The following is a 15215-nucleotide window of genomic DNA, read 5'->3' as shown; positions in this document are numbered from 1 at the left end:
CCATAGCAGCATGGGGAGGATGTCTGGATGCATCTTGGACTCGCAGGTTGCAGCTGGGAACGATGTTGTCCGAATAGTACGCCACTTTTATAAACTGACAAAAATATGTAAAAAACAGAATAAAAAATAAATTTTAGATGAAAAATTTATAGGAAACACTCTTTTCTGTATATTTACTTGTATATAAAGTGCAAGTGCTGGCAAAAATTACAAGGAAGAGGCACTCCGATGCAACCTGTATATCACATAAAGGAGGACCTGATTCACATTGTGGTAAAATTGTTCATGTAGTGGGACTCCTACACTCATAAACCCTATGCAGTAAAGGAAAGGGCTGCAAAAAATTACAAGAAACCGTCACTCCAATACACCCTTTATTACACATAAAGGAGGGCATCATACACACCCTTTAAAAATTATGATTGATTGCCTGCTGGTGACCCTCAAAAACATTTGGATCAAGGGCATGCTGATCTGACCATCTAAAACATTATGGGCGAGGGCCTGCCGCCGTTTTGGTGACTCTAGTTAACCTGGGGCCGATCGCACGTCCCCATGACGGCGATGATCCATTCGGATGTCTGGCCTATCAACTTTCGATGTTATTGTCAGCGCAAACAATTGTAACTACGGGTAATGGGGTATCAGTGTTTGATTCAGGAGAGGGAGCCGGAGAAACAGCTACCATATCCAAGCAAGGCAGCATGCGTGCAAATTACCTATTAGGCATAATTAGGTGAGGGCCTGTAGGTGAGCTGACCCAGTAAAAGATTTTAGGTGTGGGCATGCAGGTGAGCTGACCCTGTAAAAAATGATATGCGAGCGCCTGCTGGTGAGCTGACCGTCTAAAAAATTATATGAGAGGGCCTTCAGGTAAGCTGACCCTGTAAAAGATTTGAGTTGCGGGCCTGCTGGTGAGCTGACCCTGTAAAAGATTGTAGGTGAAGGCCTGCTGGTGAGCTGACCCTCTAAAAAAAATTATATGCGAGGGCCTGCAGGTGAGCTGACCCTGTAAAACATTATATTTGAAGGGCATATATGCGAGGGCATTATATGTGACGAATACGCATGTTGATATGATGGAAGAGGATGAGAAAAGGAAGATTCAACCATATACCCTTGTTTGTGGTGAAAGGGGTGCATGGGAATACAGTGTATTCAGTACATTATAAACAACACATTTAAAGTGCCTTTATGTTCAGCCGCTTTCCTCTGGTGGAGTCGAGAAGTCATGGTCAATCCAGGCCTTGTTAATTTTTATAAGAGTCAACCTGTCAGCATTTTCAGTTTATAGGCGGATACACTTATCTGTTATAATGCCACCAGCAGCACTAAATACCCGCTCAGACAAAACACTGGTGGCAGGGCAGGCCAGCACCTCCAAAGCGTAGAGCGCCAGTTCATGCCACATGTCCAGCTTGAACACCCAGTAGTTGTAAGGCACTGAGGGATCATTGAGGATGCTGACACGGTCTGCTATGTACTCCTTCACCATTTTCCAAATTTTTTTCTCCTTGTGACACTAGGCCACCCATCAGGGTGAGGGTGCTAGCAGGGTGTCATGAAACTGTCCCAGACTGTGCAGAGTGTTGCCCTGCCTCTGTTGGAACTGCTGTGTGTTCCCCTTGTCTCCCCTCCTCGGTTGGCCAAGGAACTACGGATTCTGCCGCAGCGTTGTCAGATGGAAATTTTTGGAGCAATTTTTCAGCAAGGATCTTCTGGTATTGCACCGTTTTGCTCGTCCTCACCACCAGAGGAATGAGAGATGAGAAGTTCTCTTTGTAGCGGGGGTCGAGAAGGGTGAACAACCAGTAATCCGTGTTGTCTAAAATGCTTATAACACTCGGGTCATGGGAAAGGCAGCCTAACATAAAGTCAGCCATGTGTGCCAGAGTACCAACAGGCAAGACTTCGCTGTCGTCATCAGGGGGATTACTCTTAATCTCCTCATCCTCTTCCTCCTCTTCTGCCCACCCACGCTGAACAGATGGAATTAAACTTCCATGGGTGCTACCCTCTATAGCTGAGGCAACAGTCTCCTGTTCCTCCTCTCCAATGTCCAATTCGCGCTGAGAAGATGAACTGAGGTTGGTCTGGCTATCATACAGTGTAATGTCTTCCCCCATTTCCACCTCTTCCACATGCAAAGCGTCTTCCTTAATTCTGAGCAGCGAGTGTTTGAGTAGACACAGAAGTGGGATGGTTACGCTGATAATCGTGTTATTGCCGCTCACCATCTGTGTTGATTCCTCAAAGTTTATTAAAACCTCACAGAGGTCAGACATCCATGCCCACTCCTTGCTTGTGAATAGCGGAAGATGACTGGAAAGGTGACAACCATGTTGCAGCTGGTATTCCACAACTGCCCTCTGCTGATCACAAAGCCTGGCCAACATGTGGAACGTGGAGTTCCAGCGTGTGCTCACGTCGCACAACAGCCGGTGAGCTGGCAATTTCAAGCGCTGCTGCAGCGTTGGCAGACCGGCTGATGGTGACTTGCAGAAATGTGCACACACATGGTGCACCTTCACCAGTAGCTCAGGCAAATTGGGGTAGGTTTTGAGAAACCGCTGAACCACATGGTAGAAGACGTGGGCAAGGCATGGGATGTGTCTAAGCTTGACGAGCTCCAAAGCCGCCACCAAGTTACAGCCATTATCAGACATGCCTGATTGTAGGTTGAGTGGCGAGAGCCACAGCTCAGTCTGGTCTCTTATCCCCTGCCACAGCTCTGTGGAGGTGTGCTGTTTGTTCCCTAAGCATATCAGCTTCAGCACGGCCTGTTGCCGCTTCCCCACTGCAGTGCTACACTGCTTCCAGCTACCGACTGATGACTGACTGGTGCTGCACGTGGATAATTCGGAAGTGGAGGTTGGAGCCACTAACGTAGGTGCTGGCGGAAACCCTGATCAACGTAGGGCCCGCAATCCTTGGCGTCGGTAGCACCTGTGCCATCCCAGGGTACGACTCACTCTCAGCCTCCACAACATTCACCCAGTGTGCCATCAGGGAAATGTAGCGTCCCTGGCCAAATGCACTTGTCCATGTGTCCGTGGTTGAGTGGACCTTCCCAGTAACTGTGTTGGTCAGGACACATGTTGGTGTAAGGCGGGCATGGCACACCTTGAAAAAGTGGCGGCTGGGGACTGCGTAATGAATAGGTGTGGCCCGCCTTCTCCATTTTGCCACCCCACTGCCTCTTGCAGCCTGTTGCGGTGCTGCAGATCCCTCCCCCTCTGTACTGCTGTACTTGCTCGGCTTTTCACCTTCCCAGGTTGGGTCGGTGACCTCATCGTCCACCTCTTCCACTTCCTCACTCTGATCATCCTCCTGATTTGTTGACCTAACCACAACCCCAGTGATTGCCAACTGTGTCTCATCCTCTTCATCAACCTCTTGAGACTGTAATTGCGGTTGACTCATTGGCAACTGTGTCTCATCATCCACCTCATTAAACACTAATTGCCATTCACCGTCATCATGTTCTTGTGACTGTGGAGGCTCAAGTGGTTGGAAATCAGGGCACAAGATCTCATGTCCTTCTTCAATCTTGATTGGCGAGAGGGCCAAATCAAGTAATGGCGCTGAAAAGAGCTCCTCGGATTATCCGAGTGTGGGATCACTTGTTCGGCCACACTGTAAATGGTGGGAGGAAAGAGGATCAGGGTGAGGATTGTATGGACCAGACTCCTGGCTACTGAGACTGGACTTGGTGGAAGATGGGGTGGAGCTTAACCGACTGGAAGCATTATCTGCTGCAATCCAACCGACCACCTGCTCGCACTGGGCTGACTTTAAGTGGTGTCCTGCGCTGCCCTGCAAACTGGGACATGAAGCTAGGTATCTTGGATGATGGTTTTTCTTGTGCTTTGGCAGCAGGCACAGTTTCTCTGCGCCCAGGGCCACGGCCTCTGCGTGCACCATCAGCATCAAGGCCACTTCCCCGTCCCCTACTGCTCGCCTTCTTCATTTTAAATGTGATATATTCTTGAAAATATGTCACACCTACAGTAGCGTAGGATTTGGAAGTGTATGTGCAAAATAATTTACAACAGTATTTGTGATGAGGAAATGTCATACAGGACAGGTACCACAGGTAATGTCACAGTTTGCAGTGTCTATAGAAAAGCTGCACTGGATGTCACTGATGTTTTAGGAATGCGCACACTTGAAACAGCAGATGTGGTGCAGATAATTTAACTGTCCGCAGCGGCCTATTATACTGTATTTAGAGCAGGATGCGCTAGAAATATATATTGCTGCTGTCACACACAATAGTCCTTACAAGGACTTTTGGGTCTCTGAAATGTTTTTGTACACTTATAATATTCGATTACACTCCCTACACTCTCTGTCCCTTCCTATCCTCAGCTCTTCTTGACTTAGAATGAGCCAAACACGCGTCATCAGGTGCTGTATAGCACCCAATGACGTGTTCCGGCCAGCCAATCCCTGTAATGCCAGTACTTACCTGCACGTTTATTGGCTGCTTAGCAGACGCAAAACGTGCAGGGAGGAGACTCGAGCATTGCGCTCGAACACATGCGGTACTCGGCTCGAACTGGTATTCGGCCGAACATGCTCGCTCAACACTACTAAAGACAGTTGAATATTTAAGTGCAGTTTTTTTATTCAAATTATTCCAATTCTTTAAAAGTTTGATAATGTTCCATTAAAAATGGTTTATTCTTTAAAACCCGGTGTGTAAATGTGTAATTATCTACCCCACTGTAGAGGTCATGGTTATTGGGACAAAACAAAAAAACAAGCATCCAGGGTGTGTGAAAAACTCAGGACTGGAGGGGTAAGGGTACTTTCACACTTGCATTGTTGGATTCCGTCAGGCAGTTCCATTGCTGGAACTGCCTGCCGGATCCGGAATTCCGTATGCAAACAGTTAACATTTGTTTCTGGATCCGGCTGACAAATGCATTGAAACATTTGATCCGTCTCTCTGGTGTTGTCACAGTCGGTGAGGGAAGGGAAGCAAACCAAACAAAACAAAATTAAACTAAACTGCAGGCTAGGCCCCACAGCTAGGGAACGGGGAAAGGCCACCTCCTGACAATCCCTTAGCCTTTCCCTGACTGCTACCCACATGAACAAATCTTGATGGTAGAAGTGTTCATGTACTCCAACCTAAGCCCTTCTGCAACGAACACAAATCCTCAGCTAGGGAGCAGGCGAAAAGACAACCGGTTCCTTGCACAAGATGAAGGAACCAGCGTCTACCTAAGGCCTAGCCAGTACAAACAACAGAAGGGAAGGAAGGAGGACTTAACTGAAGACTAACTGGGAGCAGGAGATCCACCAAACACCAGCAGAGAACTCCAGGAGAAACTATAAACCGCAAGGGCTATAGTGAGGGGCAGGTATAAATAGTATCACTAACAAACTAATCAGCAGAACCTGTGAGGGGGTGGGATCCTGCCCCAAACCACAACAAAGCAATCTGTCAGATAGATTCATGTGCAGCAAGTCTGACAGATCTTCTCAGATCACCCGCAGGGCGTGAAAGAACCCCCCCTCCCATACGAGTGACCTCTGGGCACCCAGGACCAACTTTATCCGGGTGTGCCCTGTGAAAGGCTTTCACAAGGCGGCTAGCATTGACATCGGTAGCCGGAACCCACATTCTTTCCTCACAACCGTATTGTCACGACTGTGACTGATCCAGACAGGTCTGGGAGGAGAAGGTCGCAGCGACTTGCTACTCGCGATAGCTTGTGAGTTTGCTTTGTGGTTCAGGGTATGTCATCTGGGTTTTGCCTTGTGAACCTTTTTGTCCTGACTGGGAGTTTGTAGGCATCCTTCTCAGGTGAGTCCTGTCTGCCACTCCCAGCTACTATATTAGTTTCATTTTCACTTGCAGTCATTGCCAGATAAGGGTCCCCCTTCCCCTCCGTCTGGTGCGACACGACTGCTGCTGGGGTAGCGGTCGTGACAGTATATCTGGCCTTTAAAAAAAAAAAGTGACATTTCTTTTTTTTTTTTTGCTTGCTGTTTTGCTTTGTATTTTTCTGTTCCACTATGGATCCGGTTACGGTTTTGGCGAAACAATTACAGGGATTATCCCTTGAAGTGGCAGGACTAAAAGCAACAGTGCTGCAGCAGCAGCAGCCATCCTTGGGTTCCACCGTTGCTACGGGAAACCAAGGTACTCCTGAGCCAAAAGTGGTTTTACCTGATAGGTTCTCAGGAGGGAGAGACCAATTTGTAACCTTCAGAGAAGCTTGCAAATTGTTCTTCAGGTTACGCCCTAGATCCTCCGGCGGTGAGGAACAACGGGTGGGTATTGTAATTTCTCTCCTGCAAGGAGATCCGCAGGCTTGGGCTTTCTCCCTACCAACAGACTCTCTGGCCTTACGATCAGTGGAGGAGTTTTTTGAAGCCCTGGGTCTCGTATATGATGACCCGGACAGGGTCTCACTGGCTGAGTCTAAGCTACGTAGACTTCGGCAAGAGAACCGGTCTGCTGAACTATATTGTTCCGAATTCCCTAGGTGGGCTACTGATACGTTATGGAACGACTCGGCCCTTAGGAGTCAGTTCTGCCAGGGGTTGTCTGTAAAATTAAAAGACGCGCTGGCGGTATACGAGGTCCCTGGGTCTCTGGAGGCTGCTATGTCTCTGTCGATAAGAATCGACAGACGACTCAGGGAGAGACTATTAAATTTTACGGAGGCCTTTATAGGGCAGGGATCGGTTTGTTATGATCCAGTCGAACCAATGCAAATAGGGGGCGCCACTAGACGGGTGAATCCTCCTAAGTTCCGCTGTAGGTCAGAGGTTTGTTTTCGTTGTGGGGGGAGGGGTCATTTTGTAAAGGTTTGTCCCTCAGAACCCAAGAGACCACAAACAAAGGAGCCGCCGGGAAAACTAGAGTCCCCAGATTGTGCGGAGGATAACAGTCTGGGCGTATTCGTTTCCTCCATACGCATGTCTCAGTTTTTGTTGTCCGCTACCGTTGAGGCGGGCAATAAGACTGAGATCTGTTCCGTCTTTTTGGACAGTGGGGCGGGGGTCAACTTGGTGGATTCACGGTTTGCTCAGGCTCTGGGTTTTACTCCAGAACCGATACGCAGAACTATTCCTGTGTTTGCCATCGACTCCTCCCCTCTTACTCGGAAAGAGTTAACTCAGATCATTCATAATATCCATCTGCAGGTAGGGGACCTCCATAAAGAGCATATCTCGTGTTATGTCCTGGACGGTCTTCCGGCTCCTATGGTATTGGGGCTTCCCTGGCTGGTGACTCACAATCCAGTGGTGGATTGGCAGGCCGGGGAGATTGTGGAGTGGAGTGAACATTGTAAGGACAACTGCTTGAGTAGTAGGTGCTCTACACTCTCTGTAACATCTTTACCTGCCTTTCTGTCAGATTTTATGGATGTGTTCTCTGAGAAGGGTTGTCAGGGGTTACCACCTCATCGTCCATATGATTGCCCGATTAATCTACTACCTGGGGCCAAACTACCTAAAACCCGGTTATACAATCTTTCCGGCCCGGAGAGGAAGGCTATGAAAGATTATATTTCGGAGAGTTTGGCTAAGGGACACATCAGACCCTCTTCTTCACCTGTGGCTGCAGGGTTCTTTTTAGTTAAAAAGAAAGATGGGGGCCTACGTCCTTGCCTGGATTTCCGGGAATTAAACCGGATAACTATCCGAGATCCCTATCCTCTTCCTCTCATTCCCGACCTCTTTAATCAGGTTGCTGGTGCTAAATGGTTCTCCAAAATGGATCTCAGAGGAGCCTATAACCTGGTTCGCATCAAAGAGGGGGATGAGTGGAAGACGGCTTTTAATACTCCGGAAGGGCATTATGAAAATCTGGTCATGCCATTTGGTCTTACTAATGCGCCTGCGGTATTCCAACATTTTGTCAACGATATTTTTAGTCACCTTATCGGGAGATTTGTTGTGATATATCTTGATGACATCCTGGTCTATTCCCCGGATCTGGATACACATAAGATCCATGTGAGACAAGTGCTGCAGATATTAAGGGCCAACAAATTGTTTGCTAAGTTAGAAAAATGTGTGTTCGCCGTAAAAGAACTGCCATTTCTAGGGTATGTGTTGTCAGATTCAGATTTCCGCATGGATCCAGAGAAAGTCCGGGCGATTATAGACTGGGATCTGCCTGAGAACCTGTAGGCATTGCAACGCTTCCTGGGGTTTGCCAATTTTTATAGAAAGTTTATAAAAAACTATTCCTTGGTGGTCAAACCACTGACGGACATGACCCGAAAGGGATCCGATTTTTCCAAATGGTCACATGCAGCCAAAACTGCCTTTGCATCTCTGAAGGAGAGATTCACCTCGGCCCCTATTCTCGTACAGCCAGATGTCTCGCTTCCTTTTATTGTAGAGGTTGACGCATCAGAGGTGGGGGTAGGAGCGGTACTATCTCAGGGGACGGGCCTTGGTTTGGTGAATGGCGTCCGTGTGCTTTCTTTTCGAAGAAATTGTCTACTGCTGAAAGGAACTATGATATTGGCAACAGGGAACTTTAGGCTATTAAGTTGGCTTTTGAGGAGAGGCATTTTTTGGAGGGGGCGGTTCATCCCGTCACGGTGATTACTGATCACAAAAACTTATTATATCTGGAGTCTGCTAAACGTCTCACCCCTAGACAGGCTCGGTGGTCGTTATTTTTTACTAGGTTTAATTTTGTAATAACCTATCGCCCGGGGGCAAAAAATACTAAGGCGGATGCATTGTCTCGAAGTTTTCCTGGAGGGGGTGATGTTGAGGTACCAGAGCCCATTTTGCAAAAGGGGGTGGTGGTCTCTGCATTACACTCAGGTTTGGAGGGGAGGGTGTTGGAAGCTCAGGGGGACGCCCCGGCCTCCTGCCCCTCGGGTAAACAGTTTGTGCCAGAAAATTTACGACTGGAGATACTAAAAGAACACCATAACTCCACACTGGCAGGACACCCAGGTAGTAGGGCAACCTCTGAGTTAGTGTCTCGTCGGTTCTGGTGGCCTAAATGGCGCCAGGAGGTGTTGAATTTTGTGTCTGCATGTGCTACCTGTGCTCGTTCTAAGGTAGATCATACTCGTCCGGCATGGCGTCTTTTACCTCTGGCCATCCCCAACAGGCCTTGGACGCACCTGTCAATGGATTTTATTACGGATCTACCAGTATCAGCGGGGAAGACTGTTATTCTTGTAGTTGTTGACAGATTCAGCAAAATGGTGCACTTTATTGCTCTTGCCGCATTGCCTAATGCTAACACACTGGCTCAGGTTTTTATTGACTACATCGTGAAGCTTCACGGGGTCCCTTCCGATATTGTTTCGGATCGTGGTACCCAATTCGTTTCTAAATTTTGGAAAGCTTTTTGTTCTCGTTTAGGGGTTCATCTGTCGTTTTCTTCATCTTTCCATCCACAGTTCAACGGCCAGACTGAACATACCAATCAAAACCTAGAGACATATTTGATATGCTTTGTTTCCGAAAATCAGGAGGAATGGTCATCTTATTTACCGTTAGCCGAGTTTGCCATTAATAATCGTCGTCAAGAATCCACCGATAAGTCACCATTTTTTGGTGCGTATGGTTTCCATCTTCAGTTTTGTACGTTTAGTGAGGGGGGGCCGTCTGGGATTCCCGAGGAGGAACGATTTGCGTCTTTACTTTCTTCAGTGTGGCAGAGTGTGCAAGAAAATTTGAAGAGAATTGGTGGTAGATACAAACGTGCGGCTGATAGGAAGCGCTCTGAAGGTCTGGACCTTGGGGTGAATGACTTGGTGTGGTTGTCTACCAGAATTATCAAGTTAAAGGTTCCCTCGTGGAAATTAGGTCCGAGATTTATTGGTCCTTATAGGGTAATTAAGATCATTAACCCGGTGGCTTTTCGTCTGGAGCTACCTCAGACTCTAAGGATCCATAATGTCTTCCACAGATCTCTGCTTAAGAGATATGTAGAACCTCCTGAACCATTGCCACTACCGCCTCCACCAGTGGTTGTTGATGGCAGTCTTCAGGTAGAAAAGATTGTTGATTCACGATATGTTCGCCGCTCTCTTCAGTACCTGGTGCACTGGAAAGGTTATGGTTCCGAAGAGAGAATGTGGGTTCCAGCATCAGAGATAAAAGCGGACAGACTCATTCGGGCTTTTCATAGCTCCCATCCGGAGAGGCCTGGTCTTGAGGGTCCAGGGGCCCCTCGTAGAAAGGGGGGTACTGTCACGACTGTGACTGATCCAGACAGGTCTGGGAGGAGAAGGTCGCAGCGACTTGCTACTCGCGATAGCTTGTGAGTTTGCTCTGTGGTTTAGGGTATGTCATCTGGGTTTTGCCTTGTGAACCTTTTTGTCCTGACTGGGAGTTTGTAGGCATCCTTCTCAGGTGAGTCCTGTCTGCCACTCCCAGCTACTATATTAGTTTCATTTTCACTTGCAGTCATTGCCAGATATAGTCCTTACTTCCAGTGCTACTCTGACCTTGGAAGGAGATCGTTTGATGGTGTTGCTGTGGAGCTCTTGTCCGGCGTGGACTGTCGTGATTGGGATCGCCTTCTCTGCTCGTGACTGGATAAGTCTATCTCTTATATAGTTTGTTTGTTGCTCTCTTCCCCTGCTGTTCTCCTAGACATGAGTGATGGTGACTAGTGCTCCCATCGGCCTTTCCCCACTCTAGGCTTTTGTTAGGGTGACGGAGGGTTTAGGCATCCTGCTCGCCGCACGGGTTCACACCCTGTCTAGGGTATCAGGGCAGACAGGTGCCAGCTTAGGGTTAATCAGGGGTGGCCATACTATTCCCATCCGTAGATAAGGGTCCCCCTTCCCCTCCGTCTGGTGCGACATGACTGCTGCTGGGGTAGCGGTCGTGACACGTATCCCTTCCAATGCACCAGGTACTGAAGGGAACCCTGAAGAACATGCGAGTTGAGTATTCTGGAGATCTAAAAACTCCAGATTACCATCTACCAAGACAGGAAGAGGAGGCAAAGGAGATGGTTCAGCAGGTTCAACATACTTCTTCAACATAGACCTGTGAAACACATTATGGATCTTCCAGGTCTGCGGAAGTTCCAGATGAAACGCCACCGGATTAATAATGGCCGAGATTTTGTAAGAACCAATAAATCTTGGGCCCAGATTCCAAGAGGGTACTTTCAACTTAATGTTCTTAGTGGACAACCACATCAAATCACCCACACACAGGTCCGGACCAGTCATACGTCTCTTGTCAGCCATCCGTTTATATCTTTCGCCCATCTTTTTCAAATTAACCTGAATCTTCCGCCAGATAGAAGACAACGAAGAAGAGAATCTCTCCTCTTCAGGTATACCAGAAGATTCGGTCCCAGAAAAAGTACCAAACTGAGGGTGAAAACCATATGCGCCAAAAAACGGTGACTTATCAGTTGACTCCTGTCTACAGTTTCTCAAGGCGAACTCGGCCAAGGACAAAAACGAAGACCATTTTTCCTAATTCTCAGCGACAAAACACCTCAAATAAGTCTCCAGGTTCTGGTTAGTGCGCTTAGTTTGTCCATTCGGCTGAGGATGGAAAGCCGAAGAGAAAGACAACTGAATACCCAGACGAGTACAAAATGCCTTCCAAAACCTGGAGACAAATTGCGTGCCCCTATCAAACACCACATCTTAGGGGATGCCGTGTAATTTCACGATGTTATCAATAAACACCTGAGCGAGAGTTTTAGCATTGGGCAAACCTGATAATGGTACAAAGTAAGCCATCTTACTGAAGCTGTTCACAACCACCAAAATCACAGTTTTCCCAGAGGAACTTAGTAAATCAGTGATGAAGTCCATGGACAAATGCGCCCAAGGACGAGATGGAATGGACAAAGGAATAAGAAATCCTGATGGCTGAATGTGAGCCACCTTAGCTCGTGCACAGGTCTCACAAGCTGCTATATAGCCCTCAACACATTTACGCAAACCTGGCCACCAGAATCTCAGAGAAATAAGATCCACTGTGGATCTACTCTCAGGGTGTCCCGCAAGGACAGTATCATGATGTTCCTTGAACACCTTGTGTCGCAGTTCTGAAGGAGCAAACAACTTCCCTGGAGGACAGGAATCAGGTGCCTTACCCTTGAGCCCCCCAACACTTCCGCCTCCACCTCAGGATAAAGAGCGGATACCACCACCCCATCAGCCAAAATCAGAGTGGGATCCTCCGAATCTCCCCCCCCCCCCCCCCCCCCCAGGAAAGCTACGTGACAAAGCATCCACTTTGATGTTTTTGATCCCAGGACGATAAGTGACCACAAAATTTTAACCTGGTAAAGATTGATGACCATCTGGCCTGCCTAGGGTTCAGACACTTTGCTGATTGCAGGTAAGCCAGATTCTTATGGTCAGTAATTACTGTAATCGGATGAATCGCTCCTTCTAGCCAATGATATCATTCCTCAAAGGCCAATTTGATTGGTCAACAACTCTCTATTCCCAACATCATAATTTCTTTCGGCGGCAGAGAATTTCTTAGAGAAAAAAGCACATGGACGCCATTTGCTAGGATAGGGACCCTGCGACAAAACTGCTCTGACTCCCACTTCTGACGCGTCAACTTCCACAATGAAGGGTTGAGACACATCGGGTTGCATCAGAATTGGAGCGGAAGCAAAACATTCCTTAATTGCAGAAAAAGCCTGTAATGCCTCTTCTGACCAGACAGAGAAGTCAGCACCCTTCCTAGTCATATCAGTCAAAGGTTTGACAATAGTGGAATAATTCAGGATGAACTTCCTGTAGTAATTAGTAAATCCTAAAAACCGCATCAGAGCTTTCTGATTCTCCGGCCAGTCCCATTCTAGTACAGCATGGACCTTTTCGGGATCCATGCGAAGACCTGAGGCAGAAAGTAAGTAACCCAGAAACTGCAGTTCCTGAACAGCAAACACACATTTTTCCAACTTCACATGCAATTTATTCTCCCGAAGGATCAATAATACTTGTCTTAAATGATCCTGATGAGTCTCCATATCGAGTGAGTAAATCAGAATGTCATCGAGGTAAATAACGATAAACCTCCCCACCAAATGATGAAAAATGTCATTGATTAAGTGCTGGAAGACTGCCGGGGCATTAGTTAAACCAAAGGGCATAAACAGGTTATCGAAGTGACCCTCAGGGGTATTGAAAGCCATCTTCCATTCATCCCCTTAACTGATTCTTATCAGATTACTAGCAGAAGGACCCGGCTTCGCACGGGTATATTTCATCTATTTCATTTTATGTTTCCGTGTGTCGTAAAAATATATAGAGTTTCCCCCATAACAGTGACCTCTACAGTACTCGCCCCTTTAACATTGACTTCCACAGTGGCCGCCCCTTTCACATTGACCTCCACAGTGCCTTCCCCTTTTAACAAAGAACTTCACAGTGCCCGCCCCTTTAATAGTGCCTGCCCCTTCAACAGTGACCTTCACAGTGCCCACCCCTTTAACAGTGACTACCACAGTGCCCGCCACTTTAAGGCTGGGTTCACACTTGAGCGTTTTACAGCGCGTTCAAACACGCTGTAAAACGCTCAACACATGAAAACCAATGCTTCCCTATGGCCCTGGTTCTCACTTGAGCGTTTTACAGCGCGTTTGAACGCGCTGAAAAACGCCCTACGCTCAAACAAGTTCTTGAGCTTCTTTGGGGCGTTTTGACGCGCGTTTGTGGCCATAGGACACTGCAGTCAATCACACAAACGCGCTTCAAACGCGCGTTTACTATTGCAAAAAACGTGCATAAAAAGGCGGGACAAAAACGCGCGTTAAACGCGCATATCAAATACGCTCAGGTCTGAACCCAGCCTTAAAATTATGTTCACAGTGACCGCCCCTTTAACAGTGACTTTCAAAGTGACCGCCCCTTTAACAGTAACTTTCAAAGTGACCGCCCCTTTAACACTGACTTTCAAAGTGACCGCCCCTTTAACAGTAACTTTCAAAGTGACCGCCCCTTTAACAGTGACTTTCAAAGTGACCGCCCCTTTAACAGTGACTTTCAAAGTGACCACCCCTTTAACAGTGACTTTCAAAGTGACCGCCCCTTTAACAGTAACTTTCAAAGTGACCGCCCCTTTAACAGTGACTTCCACAGTACCCGCCAATTTAAGCAGTAAAGAAAAATGGCTGGTTTGTTATGGAAACCTGGAGTAAAACTGTGTTTATGGCAGTTGGGATTTGAAGAGAAAGACTTGCAGGCTTGTATTTGGGGGGGGGGGCTCATTTTTTGGGAATATCTCAGGAATGGTACGTCCTAGAGAGCTGAGAGACGAAACTCCTGATCTCCACCCTCCGAGAACACGTCTAAAAAATCGGAAAGAAACGGAGGGAACACCTTAGTGGATACCCCAGAAATAGATGCACCGAGACAGTTGTCCTTACAAAAATCACTCCAATTACTGATTTGTCTAGTTTGCCAATCAATGGTAGGATTATGTTTGGTCAACCATGTTAAACGCAGAACCAGCGGAGAAGACAAACCTTTAAGAACAAAACAAGAAATGGATTCAACATGAGAATCGCCCACTCTCAAATAAATATCCTGCACAATAGGAGTTAGACATTTTTGCGAGAGAGAAGCGGAATCTATAGCAAACACTGATATCTCTTTGCTTAATGTGCAAATTCTAAAACCATGACTCTGAACAAATTGATAATCATCAAGATTACCCCTGCGCCACTTACAACAGATACTTCTAATTCAATATTTTCTAGCGCCACCATGGCAGGCAGGAGTAATCTGGTACTGCAGGTAGAATACAAATATACCTGTTCTGACTCTTCATTCACACTACAAAGAGTAAGGGAACTTGTTTTTTTTTTTTTTTAAAGAACCCCCTTTTGTTTTTTGTTACCACTTTGAGGCTTAATAAAAGGACACACATTAACAAAATGTCCTTCTTTACCACAGAAAAAACACAGTATTCTTTGCACTCTAGAGTTCCTATTACCAAGGCAATAAGAGACCTGACCTAACTGCATAAGTTCCTCTCCAGTCCCTGGTTCAAATGTCACTGTACCCCGAGGGACAGATTCCCCAAATGACAGTGGCTCCTGCCTGAGGGGAATCTTGCACCTCTCCCTCAGACGTCTATTAATCCTTATGGTTATAGCCATGGCCGCCTCCAAAGAATCGGGATTTTCATAAAACACAAGGGTGTCTTTTAGTTTCTCAGACAGCCCCTGACAGACCTGACTACGGAGTGCAGGGTCATTCCACTCCGAGTCA

The 15215-nt window shown here is 47.1% G+C and overlaps 1 protein-coding gene across 1 annotated transcript in view; it reads left to right on the top strand.

Moving 5' to 3' along the window:
- LOC120994418 (zinc finger protein 182-like) overlaps positions 1-15215 on the top strand; it is a 668524-nt gene that overhangs the window by 120633 nt on the left and 532676 nt on the right. The gene's annotated exons all lie outside the window — the stretch shown is intronic.

The sequence above is a fragment of the Bufo bufo genome, chromosome 3 (genome assembly GCF_905171765.1).
Source record: "Bufo bufo chromosome 3, aBufBuf1.1, whole genome shotgun sequence".
In the NCBI taxonomy this organism is placed as follows: domain Eukaryota; kingdom Metazoa; phylum Chordata; class Amphibia; order Anura; family Bufonidae; genus Bufo; species Bufo bufo.
This window is presented reverse-complemented; position numbering and strand designations above follow the sequence as displayed.